Source organism: Tauraco erythrolophus, chromosome 1 (assembly GCF_009769465.1).
Source record: "Tauraco erythrolophus isolate bTauEry1 chromosome 1, bTauEry1.pri, whole genome shotgun sequence".
NCBI lineage: Eukaryota > Metazoa > Chordata > Aves > Musophagiformes > Musophagidae > Tauraco > Tauraco erythrolophus.
Genome location: NC_141465.1, coordinates 65,943,921 through 65,956,186, shown reverse-complemented (window position 1 = coordinate 65,956,186; position 12,266 = coordinate 65,943,921). Strand labels below are relative to the sequence as shown.

General features: G+C 43.6%; 1 protein-coding gene across 4 annotated transcripts in view; it reads left to right on the top strand.

The window, feature by feature from the left end:
• UXS1 (UDP-glucuronate decarboxylase 1) overlaps positions 1-12,266 on the top strand; it is a 74,554-nt gene that overhangs the window by 48,004 nt on the left and 14,284 nt on the right. The gene's annotated exons all lie outside the window — the stretch shown is intronic.

Sequence of the window (12,266 nt, the reverse complement as noted above, 5' to 3'; positions counted from 1 at the left end):
ATTGTGGTTTAGCCTAGCCAACAGCTAAGCTATCATGCAGCTGCTCACTCACTTCTTCCCCGTGAGGAGGAGAGGAAAAAAATGTACAGGGAGGGATCACCCACCGACCATGGCTGCCGGGCAAAACGGGCTTGGGAACTGTTACCAGTTCATTCAGAGAGGATAGTGAGAAACAAAACCAGATCTTAAAAAGACCCCTCCCTTCTTCCTGGCTCTGCCTCCTCCCCCCAGCAGCGTAGGAGGGACGGGGATTAGGGTTGCAGGTAAGTTCGTCACACACTGTTTCTGCCTCTCCTTCCTTAAAGGGGGAGGACTCCTTACACACATTGTTCAACACATTCATCAATGACTTGGATGAGGGAATAGAGTGCATGGTCAGCAAGTTTGCTGATGACACTAAACTGGGAGGAGTGACTGACACACCTGAAGGCTGTGCTGACATTCAGAGAGACGTGGACAGGCTGGAGAGTTGGGCGGGGAGAAATTTAATGAAATACAACAAGGGCAAGTGTAGAGTCTTACATCTGGGTAAGAACAACCCCGTGTACCAGTACAAGTTGGGGGCTGAACTGTTGGGGAACAGCACAGGGAAAAGGGACCTGGGGGTCCTGGTGGACAGCAGGGTGACCATGAGCCAGCAATGTGCCCTTGTGGCCAAGAAGGCCAATGGCATCCTGGGCTGTATTAGAAGGGGTGTGGTTAGTAGGTCGAGAGAGGTTCTCCTCCCCCTCTACTCTGCCCTGGTGAGGCAGCATCTGGAATATTGTGTCCAGTTCTGGGCCCCTCAGTTCAAGAAGGACAAGGAACTGCTTGAGAGAGCCCAGTGCAGGGCCACAAAGATGATTAAGGGAGTGGAGCATCTCCCTTAAGAGGAAAGGCTGAGGCAGCTGGGTCTCTTTAGCTTGGAGAAGAGGAGACTGAGGGGGGACCTCATTAATGTTTATAAATATGTAAAGGGTGACTGTCATGAGGATGGAGCCAGGCTCTTCTCAGTGGCATCCAGTGATAGGACAAGGGGAAATGGATATAAGCTGGAACATAGGAGGTTCCACCTAAACATGAGGAAGAACTTCTTCCCAGTAAGGGTAACAGAACACTGGAACAGGCTGCCCAGAGAGGTTGTGGAGTCTCCTTCTCTGGAGATGTTCAAAACCCGCCTGGACGGGTTCTTGTGTGGTCTGATCTAGGTGGTCCTGCTCCAGCAGGGGGATTGGACTAGCTGATTCTTTGAGGTCCCTTCCGATCCCTAACATTCTGTGATTCTTCCCCTGCTCCACTGGGGCCCCTTGTCATAGAAGAATAATCCACAGACTTCTCCAGCATGAGTCCTGCCTGCAGGATGCAATCCTTACCCATCAGATTGCTCCAGCGTGGGCTTTTACCACAGAGTCACAGTTTCTTAGGGTGCAGCCACCTTCTCTGGTGTGGAGTCCCCACGGACTGCAGATGTATCGCTGCTCCACCGTTAATCTCCAGCAGCGTGGACGTCCTTTCCCACAGAGACAGTCCTCTACGACTCCCTTGGGCGCAGGTATCTCTGCTCCAGGGTGTGCTCTTCTGTCCTCTGCAGCCACGCTGGGCCCCACTGGCCCTCAGCAGTCCCAGCAGGACAAATTCCACCCAGCGGGCACCCCAGGAGCAGGGTGCTTCAGAGCTCTCCAAGCCACGCCTGCACGACCATCTTCAATTGGGTGGTGGCAGCTCAGCTTGGGTAGCCGCCCACCCAGGAGGCTGAGGGCCAGCCCTCTGCCTTCCCCCTCTATTCACTGCAGGTTCAGCCCTGTTCGGGTTCCTTTGTGCCCTTCTTAAGTAGGGCATTTGCAGGGACACTGATTTGCTTGGCCCTGGCCCGAGGCAGGTCCAACCTGGCCGGAGACTGGTCTGGTCGTCTCACATCTCCTTACAGGGGCTATCTTTGCAGCCCCTCCTCTGCTAACAAAACCCCACCACATAAACCCAGCACAGCAGAATATCCTGTAGAATTTTAAACCTTCAAAGATAAAATACTAGGTGCTTTTAAAAACCTTGAAAACAGAATTAAGTGGTAAGACATTAGGGATGGTATTTTAGTACAGAGGTTGTAGTAATTTTCTCTTATCTTTTCTGCCAGACAGAGAAGGCAGAGGTTTGTATCTCCTTTGTTCTCTTTTAAATCATTTAAAGTCTAATATGGTGGTATTGCTCTTGTTCAGGATGATGTCTTCTATGCTTCACTTTAGCAAAATATTCCTTGTGGGTCTGGAAATTCAATTGCAATTGAATATTGTAGTTTTTATGAGAAATTCTTGTGCTGTAGGATATTGAATTTTTTGAAGTTTGTGATACACACTGCTGTATTCTTTTAGAAGGGCAAGACTGTAGGTCATTTTGAAAATCATGGGCTGTATTTGAAAGCCACAGGATGAGTCATGATACTATCCCATAAATTTTATGCAGGATTTACAAAGGATAGTAAAGGTTTGTAAGGTGGAACTGTGGAACACACATACATTAAGTGAAAACTCATGATGTAAATGAACTCTCTGTCCTAGAGGCAGCTCTGTGAGATATTTCTTGTACTTTATTATGGGCTAGTGAGGTCTACGCAATCTTGTCCCACATTTCGGTGTGTTCTGAAACACTGTTGAGCTGGGTTTTTTCAGAGTTTAAATGATATGCTGTTATAAGAGAGGGAACATAACCCCCATTTTTAAAAAGGGGAACAAGGAGGACCCGGGCAACTACAGACCGGTCAGCCTCACCTCTGTGCCTGGCAAGGTCATGGAGCAGATTCTCCTGGGAACCATGCTAAGGCACATGGAGAGCAAGGAGGTGGTGGGTGGCAGCCAACATGGCTTCACCAAAGGCAGATCGTGCCTGACCAACTTGGTGGCCTTTTATGATGGGGTGACAACATCGGTGGACAAGGGTCGACCAACGGATGTCATCTACCTGGACTTGTGCAAAGCTTTTGACACTGTCCCGCACGACATTCTTCTCTCTAAACTAGAGAGGCATGGGTTTGATGGATGGACCACTCGGTGGATAAGGAATTGGCTCAATGGCCGTACTCAGAGAGTAGTGGTCAACGGCTCGATGTCCATGTGGAGACCGGTCACGAGTGGCGTCCCTCAGGGGTCCGTGTTGGGCCCGGCCCTCTTCAACATCTTTGTCGGTGATGTGGACAGTGGCATGGAGTGCACCCTCAGCAAGTTCGCCGATGACACCAAGCTGTGTGGTGCCGTCGACACGCTGGAAGGGAGGGATGCCATCCAGAGGGACCTCGACAGGCTGGAGAGGTGGGCCCGTACCAACCTCATGAAGTTTAACCAGGCCAAGTGCAAGGTCCTACATCTGGGTCATGGCAATCCCAGGCACAAATACAGACTGGGCGGAGAATGGATCGTGAGCAGCCCTGAGGAGAAGGACTTGGGAGTGCTGGTGGACGAGAAGCTCAATATGAGCCGGCAATGTGCTCTTGCGGCCCAGAAGGCCAACCGCGTCCTGGGCTGCATCAAGAGGAGCGTGGCCAGCAGGTCAAGGGAGGTGATTCTCCCCCTCTACTCTGCCCTCGTGAGACCTCACTTGGAGTATTGCGTCCAGTTCTGGAGTCCCCAACATAAGAAGGACATGGACCAGTTGGAGAGGGTCCAGAGGAGGGCCACGAAGATGATAAGAGGGCTGGAGCACCTTTCCTATGAGGACAGGCTGAAAGAGTTGGGGCTGTTCAGCCTGGAGAAGAGGAGGCTCCGGGGTGACCTTATAGCGGTCTTCCAGTACCTCAAGGGGGCCTACAAGAAAGATGGGGAGAGGCTGTTCAAGAGGGCCAGTTGTGATAGGACAAGGGGTAATGGTTTTAAAATAGAGGGAGGTAGATTCAGGTTGGATATTAGGAAAAAATTTTTTACCATGAGAGTTGTAGAACACTGGAACAGGTTGCCCAGAGAGGTGGTGGATGCTCCATCCCTGGAGACGTTCAAGGCCCGGTTGGATGAGGCCCTGAGCAACCTGATCTAGTTGGAGATATCCCTGTTCCTTGCAGGGGGGTTGGACTAGATGACCTTTGAAGGTCCCTTCCAGCCCTAACGATTCTATGATTCTATGATTCTATGATTAGTGGAGGAAACATTAACTTTTGCTAGTGGAAAGGTCTGACTTCAGCTATGAAAATAAGTATTGTGCTTTTAAGAGGGTTTTCAGACAGGAGTGATCTAGCTCAAAACCATTGGATTTACAGGATTTCAGGCTAAAATATTTCCAGAATCTTCTAAGGTTCAATAAAAAGAAGAAACAAGCAAACTTACTTCTGCATTTTTTGGTAATTTCCAAAGATTTCCATCATTCTGCAAATTGTTAGGTACCTTAAATGTGGTCACATTTCCAAAAAATATAAAATAAAAACCAGACAGGACTCTCTGAATTAAGCATTTCCTGACTTTATCTCCTCTTTACAACTGCTGTCTCTAAGCAAGCCCAGCAGTACTTCCTTATCAAAAAGTCCAAGGGCAGTAGTAGCACTCAGTAAGCAGCTGCTTGAAAGGAGAGGTGGAGAGTGAAATATTTGCTGAAGAAATGCAGGGCACACGAGTTCAAAGCATGCACACAAGTTCATCTCATCCCATGTGAGACACCTGAGTGTGTGGTTCGAGAGGGTATTTGCTATAGGCTTCTGGGAGCAGCTCTCCCTCCATAAATTCAGGTGGGAGCGTAGGTCAGCCATGCTCCTTAGTGTGAGTGGAAGTGCCTGCTTCTGGAACTTTTCTCAAGCCATAGGCAGCTTTAGTTCCTTGTCCTGTTCATCTGGGAACTAAGTTCCAACCTCTGATTCAGACTTCTTCAGAATTCCCTTCTCTTCATCTCTTTTTCAGTTATTGCTAGCACTCCCTTCTGGAAAGCCTTTTTCAGTTCGCTCAATTGCCTTCACAAGATGCAAGGCGTAGTTTTGAAACTCTCTTACAATAACAGCTTGTCAATCTGTTTACTTTCTCCATTCTGTACTCTTGTCTTTGTTACTCTTCTGCCTATCCTTCCCTGTCCTTCCCATGTGCTTTTTTGCATAAACTTCATATGCAGGTGTGACTTGCTGTAGATGTGATACAATTGCACAGATAATAGTTTTCTTCCTCCACAAAACTTCTGTTTTACTAGATAACACCACTGTTTTCCAAAACTAACAGCATTTTCCAAATGCAAGTAAGATCTTCCTGGGCATATATAGGCGGAGAACACATACAGGTGCAGGGGAGTTTCAGCACATAGTACTACAATGTGAATTTTGTGCTTTGTTCAGGAGTTGCCATTCAATATGCATTTAACTTTTTAAAAAATTGTGGTTATAATTATGGAGGTACCTGGAAATCCAAATATTCATGTACACTCCAACTCTGGCTTAATTTAAGTACTAGTTAGAATCTGACACTACCTTCATGGCAGGAGTCTGGTACGTTTGCATAGGCATGTCATAAATACAAATACACACCATTTTAAATGCTTAGCGTATTAAGAGTGTTTTGTGAACTAGATTTAATTCCTCCTCTTATACCATTGATCTGTAAGGAAATTCTCCAGAGCTGAAGCAACACTTCAGGTCACCATGGAATGTTGCAGGGAAATTTTTTTATCTCCTTCCACTTTCTTCATCCTTTTTTTCGTACGAACTGTGTGATTCTGCAAGCTTCAGTGGTAGCAAATGAGCTTAGCTGTACATGATGTGATGTGATATTTTTCAAATTGCCTTAGAGTAGCTTAGATCTTCCAGTGAAGAATTCTGTTGGATGCCTTTCTAAGCATGTAGAAGTGAATTGAGTTATCATAATCAAATATTAAGTATAACCTTCTTTAATTGGATAAATGTTATGCTCTGCATTATAGAATATTCTTTAGCCAGAACTGTGAAGACTCAAGGTGCCAAAAAAATCTGAATAGGTAACAGAAGAATGGGAAGAAATGGTATAGGTGAAGTTTACTGTATCACTGTGAGAGAATAACACATGCAAACTGATGTTGAAATTTGTTAAATATAGAAGTGCATTGCAATTGCAACACGAGGATGATTTTCAGGTTTATATTGAGTTTTACTTTCCTCCTAATCTTTAATTCACAAATTGAATTGGTTTCAGTAATTATAAAAAGCCTTGATGTAAAAATGTAGGGGTAATGAAAACTGTTGATTGAATTGCAACTGAAAAGGCATTGAATAGGGAATAATCAAGTAGTTATTGAGTAATTAGATAGAAAACAAATAGCTGTGTTGCATTAAAGCAGTTTGCTTAATGTCTTTTGGGAGTTTATCCTGTATTCTCTAATTATTGCTAGCTATTTTCTTTCCTTGATATTCAAGATAGATTATTTTTAAGCATGCAGCATTCTTTTTTGGTGTTGTCACATGAAACTTGGTAGCACTTTACTTAAGAAGAGATGCAGAATTGATGCTTTTTGTGGAAGAATTGAATTGAATTATCTGTAGTTCTGATAGCACAGGGAGAGAAGAGGAAGCATCTCCTCAGGGCAATAGTCAAAAGCTCAGACCCAGAGGACAGTCCTTCAATGACACAAATGGTGGGTAATGTTGGGTGTATACCACGCTAAAGCTAAATTGTAGTGTTAAGAGCTATCATGGATCCCTTTAGCTTTTTAAAAGCCATGCAGAGGAGTTTCACATCTGGGAATATTAGTGAGGCAAAGGTTGGAGAGGGGAGTCTGTAAGATGCTGTAGTGCCCACCTTGGGCACTGCCTGTAAGGTAGAGTTGAGATACTACAGCCCTTCCAAATGCTGACTGGGAGGGCACTGACAAACCTGAAGCGAAGGTGTCAGCACTGCAACTATTGTCCCATCTGAGTTATTACATATCAAGTCAGTGAAATTCAGAAAAGAAAGAAAAAAATTGTCCACAATTTCTTTCCTCTGCAAAGTCCGAGAGATCGCATACTCAAAGTTATATTAATATTCTTAATAAATGTGGCAGTTCCATTGGAAATTTCAAGTACTGTTTGTTGTTAGTCACTTTTATCTTCTGGATTAATTGGCTCCATTTTGAAAGAGGAAAACAGTGCTGCTTTCAGCCATTGTAACTGCATGGTTCACAAATAGGCTTTTATACTTTGAAGAAGAGAAACTACAGATAAAAATCCTTCCCCGTAGTTCAATAAAGTTCTGCAAACTGTAATAATTTAGACATTAAATAATGCTAAGCTTTTGAAACTGATTGTTCCAGTTACCGTCATACAGTCCTTCTGATAGTCCTGCATTTTCTAAAACCTGGTGATATGTATTCTCTGTGCTATTGGATTAATGGATGTGCGCATTTTCTAATGACTTTTTAGAGCTGTCTGTAATTATTTTTTTTTTTTTAGCAGTGTAGGAGCTCAGCACATAGAATCATAGAACAGTTAGGATTGGAAGGGACTGTAGAAGATCCTCTAGTTCCAACTCACCTGCCATGGGCAGGGACGCCTTCTGCTAGGTCAGGTTGCTCAAAGCCTTGTCCAACCTGGCCTTGAGCACTCCAGGGATGGGGCAGCCACAACTTCTCTGGGCAACTTCTTCCAGTGTCTCACCACTCTCATCATAAAGAATTTCTTCCTTAGATCTAAGTGAAATCTACTCTCTTTCAGTTTAAAGCCATTGACCCTTGTCAAAAGTCCCTCTCCAGCTTTCTTGTAGGCCCCCTTTAAGTACTGGAAGGCTGCTAAAAGGTCTTCCCGGAGCCTTCTCTTCTCCAGGCCTGTCACATTAAGACACGATATTGTGTCGATAGAGGACAGAACGGGGGCTACCTTGAGCCTTTCTCAATTTGACCAGTCTGCCCCTTTCCCAAGGAAGCACAGGCAGTGGCATCGGTACAAATCCCTTATATCCTCTATGTCAATTATTGAAGTTTCTGGAAACTTAATTTATATATGACAAGTTTTATTACATATACTCGTGACAGAATACAGATTCGAAGATAGCCGGTGATAGGGACTGTCTGTGAAAACAGATTTAATTAGAATAATATAAAACTAAAACTGATCAGTGACAATACTAACTAGCTAGCAAGATGTTAGTAACTAAGTGCACGTAACACAGAGCTCTTACCCAATAGGCATCCCTGTGGGGGGAGAACAAAGGTTCAGCCCATTGACTGATCCCAAACATTTCAATGGGGGGCTTCTCCCTGACATCCTCCTTCTCTTTCGCCATTTTGTACTATTTCGTTACTTTCAAGTGGAGCTTGAGTGACTCTAGTCATACATAACTTTATTAGGATTGGTGTAAACTTTTCTTGCTTCGATTTAAAGGCAAGAAGAAATTCAGGGCGCCTGCTCAGTGAGGGGTGGTCGCAGCCCGGAGGCGGGTAGCTTTTGAGGTGGAAGTGTGTTTTGGTATTATAATGAGCAAAGTTCAACTAAAGGACAAGATTTTACCATTATTGCTGAGGCAACAGTTGTGATCCATCTTCCTTGATGGCAATTAGATGGTTATTTTCACCAGATGTTCTTTGCCCCTGATAACAGGGATGAGCCATGGTACCTCCGTACCACTCTAATCCCCACTTCAAGGACATTGCTCATTCCATGCAACCAGCAGGCCGCGTCCATCCTGGGAGCAGCAACTGTGTCTCACCTCAGAGCTGCTCTAATATTGCAGCCTTTGAGCTGAACTTTGCAAAGCCTTATTTCTCTATTTTCCCCAATTTCCGTTATTTTCCCACAAGGCCGAACAGCCCCATCTCTCTCAGCCTGTCTTCATAGGAGAGGTGCTCCGGCCCTTGGATCACCTCCGTGGCCCTCCTCTGGACTTAATTCAACAGCTCCATGTCCCTCTTAAGTTGAGGTCCCCAGAGCTGAACACAGTACTTGAGGTGGGGTCTCACCAGAGCAGAGTAGGAGGGCAGAATCACCTCCCTCAATCTGCTGACCACGCTTCTTCGGATGCAGGCCAGGTACACCCCTTATCTTTGTCAGTAAGATGCATCCTCATACAGCCACCATTGCTCTAAAAGCAGTAGTCAGGCATTTTCTTTCACCTGTAACTGTCAATGTTACACTAATTCATGTATAGAAGTCTGCAGGACTCTACATTATGCAGATGACTTAAATTAAATTGCTTGGAGTATATATTGTTTGCTTACGTGTGTTTCTGACCCTTATTGGAACCTTACTGGAAGCTGTGATACAGTTCTCATTCACTGGGTATTATTGCACTGGTTATGTAATCTGCCACCTCCTGTTCAGAAGCCATGTTGTGCAGGAAAATACCGAAGTTAAAATCCCTGTCTGAAGGGGATATACTAGTAATTCAGGTATAGGTGCACTTAAGTCAATACAAATCACTTCCCAATGGCAATGTTCCTTGTCAAAGTGTTGGTGGAAGACTCCTGTGGCTGTTTGCGTTGGCCAGGTACGGTAGTTACAAGAGGTATGCAAGCTGAGGCAAGTGGTAGAAATAGGACATACTTTTAGCAGGGAAGTATGAAGAGACCTCAAAGAGATCTTGTAGCTTCTCTAGTCTTGGAAGTGTTGAACTGTAGGCGTGGTTAATATTTCAACCATAAGATAAGAGTGCTGAAGGTGTGCCTTGGCTGTGTTCAGGGACCTGCATTATACCAAAAGTAGAATCAGGCGATTGTGATTGTCCTTCCAACTTGCTTAGGAGCTTTACTGTTTATGGAATTCAGATCTCAGCATCACTATTTTTGCAAAACAATTTTAGAAAGCTGTTAATAACCAGGAATTAATCTCATTTTTGCTTTATATATGTACATATATATAAAATACCTTGGACCAAGCCTTAGTGTAGAGTGTTGTAATTTAAACACGTCACAGATGGATCCTGGTGAACACTGTGCTAGTAATTCTGCTGTGATTACAATTCAGGGTTTTGGGAACAATTTTGAGAGTTAGTCAATGATCTCTAAAACACGTGGGAAAGAATATGAATCCGTATGAAAGTGACTAATAAAGCAAGGGATGCAGGCAGCAGTCTTAGTAATTTTAGCTAAAACATTTATAAAGATTTGTGTCAGGTCACAGTGCTATCCATGCAACTGGTCCTTACCTGGCAGATTTTTTGGTTTGTTGATGAATCCAGTTGTCTGCTGGAGAGCAGACAATTGCAGCTTTCCCTTTCCTGATTTGATATTCAGAAAGATCTAATTCATGCTTGTTGTTCAGATAGGTCCACAGACTTTACAAAGAACAAAGAACTGTTAATTAGTAAGACAAGCTTGCCTGATATCCTTATAAATTACAGCTACTGCATATGTTCAAGCTGTTTCGGTTAAAAGAACCTCTTGACATTTGAGTATTCTATATTGATCTATTGTCTGAGCCAGTCAACATAAGGAGATATCTTTTCTTAAAAGGCTTATAAAACTAAAATATGTCTTTTTGAATTAAGATGTTATCATAGCATCCTTGATACCTCAATACTTTCTGGAGCAGGGATTTCTAGAACTAAGTGGCACAGACTCGTGCAGAAGACCATGGACAAGTTTATTTTGCAGGAGAGACTGGATAACTAATGCTGCTTTTTGACTGACAACTGTGGAATAGTCTGAGTATTCAGAGGAGGTATCTCTGTAAGCCATAGCAATCTTTCTTGTGTCTTTTCTGTCTTCCCTCTCCATCTGTACACGCTCAGTCTCTGTGAATGTGTCCATACTGGGAAATAATAGAGTGAGCTGAAGTGTTTCAATAGCCCACAGTGCTGCATGTTTTTTAACTTGCCCTGGGCTCTTTTTTTGATTGCTCAAGGAACTTGCTGTCTGATTAAACTGCTATAGGAAGGTGTAGTCTTAAACTGTGAGGATAGAAACCAGTTGATTACATTTGGTCTCAGCATCGGGGATTACTCTTTAGCTCTTTTTTGTTTAGCAGTATAAGTGTGAACCAAAGAAGTTTTTCTCCTTTCTCTAGTATAAAATATCGTACATGAGTTACTGCCACAAATCTGGGGAAGTAATTGGCTTTGCTAGTAGGAATGCGGTAGAGGTAGTCAGTCATGATTAACATGTCGTTGTTGATATTCAGAGTGACAAGACATAGGTAAGAGTATACCAGAAGTATTTATACGCAGTTAATACAAAAAAGGAGTAGAGAGTTACTCAACATGCAAAAAGTATCACTTCAGAGGAGATGTTCATGAAATGGCGAAAGGAAACTTAGGACAATATTTAAGTTACTGGCTCCAAAATCTCCTTGTCCGTGGAAGGGTTTCTTTTGAGAAGATACCTCCCAGTTTTACAGGCATAAATGAAAATTCAGCTCCATAGAAAATAGATTTTCAAAGCAGTAGGCTGTAGAAGAAAGCTTTGCTAGATGACACTGTAAATAAAAAGTTACTCATTGTTGAAGACATTATAGTGGAGGGAGGGGAATAAATAGAAGGGAGAAGAAATACTGGATTCACTGTGGCTGTGAGTAAGTGCCTGTAGAGAATGCGTTGTTTTTCTTTTCTAGATCTCTTGCTAGTTTCCAGCCAATACTGGAAAACAAGGCTGCTGCTGTAGCTCGTGCAGCACAAGAGAGGCTTTTTGGTCAGTGTTATTTAATGAGTTATTTTTATCTTGAGTACTAGCTTCTAAGTGCCTCATTTTCTGTACTTGTTATTAATGGCAATATCTGGAAAGCCCACATGAAATACAGTCCCTCCCTGAAGGAGTCAGTGCCCTTGTCAAGACAGCGTGCTGGGCAAAATGAAAGAACGAGAAACTCTATCAGTATGTATTTCCAGGTATAGTGAAGGCATTGGGAATGGCTCTGTAATATGCTGCTGGAAGTATATGCTTGACATGTTACACCGCTGCGCTTTTTTGGCTAACAGGAAATAAAGAATATGTTCCCAACTGATGCATTTTGTATGGGAAGGGACTTCTGCTCTTTCCAAGGTCTCTCAGCAGGGCTGAGTGGATATTGTGAGGTTATTTTTTGGCTCTGTTGTGGATGCAAGCTTGTTCTGTGACAAAGACCCAAGACTGTCGCTTTTCCTGCGGCACAATAGTTACCTCCCTGGTTACTGCTAGCTTACGATTTAGTTGCAAATATGAACAATGTTGATTGTTGCAATTGAAGCCTTACCTGCAGTTAAACGGAACTGCACGTCGTTTGGCCTTCTCCATACTAGGAAGTGTTGGGCTTTACCTGTACTACTTGGTATTTCCCATTTCTCAACACCAAGTAATAGCTGAACTGTTAAATGTGCCTTTTGCCGCTTTCACTCTCTCTCATCTGTAAAAAACTAATGCTATTGCTTTCACAAAACTTCTCTGAGGATTCATTTGTTTATGAATCACTTGGAGACCGA